Source organism: Penaeus monodon, chromosome 15, assembly GCF_015228065.2.
Source record: "Penaeus monodon isolate SGIC_2016 chromosome 15, NSTDA_Pmon_1, whole genome shotgun sequence".
NCBI classification, from domain to species: domain Eukaryota; kingdom Metazoa; phylum Arthropoda; class Malacostraca; order Decapoda; family Penaeidae; genus Penaeus; species Penaeus monodon.
In genome coordinates, this window is record NC_051400.1 from 649,088 (window position 1) to 649,346 (window position 259).

Here is a 259-nt window from a genome sequence, read left to right on the forward strand (position 1 = left end):
TTTTTTACTATGATAGTTACCTATATGAAACATACCAATGCTATTATTATTTTTCTTTTCTTTATATATCTATTTATATTAAGTTCTCTATATTGAATTGTTGGGGGCACTGCTAATAGTTACATCGTAGATAATAAATTTCTTACTGAATCATTAAGTTACCGTTGATAATAGTTTATAATATATAGATAGATGGAAAACAAAGTCTCCCCCACCCCCCTTAAAAACCTGAATACCCTCTCTAAATAAGTTGTTTGTG

At 28.2% G+C, this 259-nt stretch overlaps 1 protein-coding gene across 1 annotated transcript in view; it reads left to right on the forward strand.

Annotated features, from left to right (window-relative positions):
• Positions 1–259, forward strand: part of LOC119581607 (RRP15-like protein) — a gene marked incomplete at its 5' end in the record, with an annotated part of 5,120 nt that overhangs the window by 2,873 nt on the left and 1,988 nt on the right.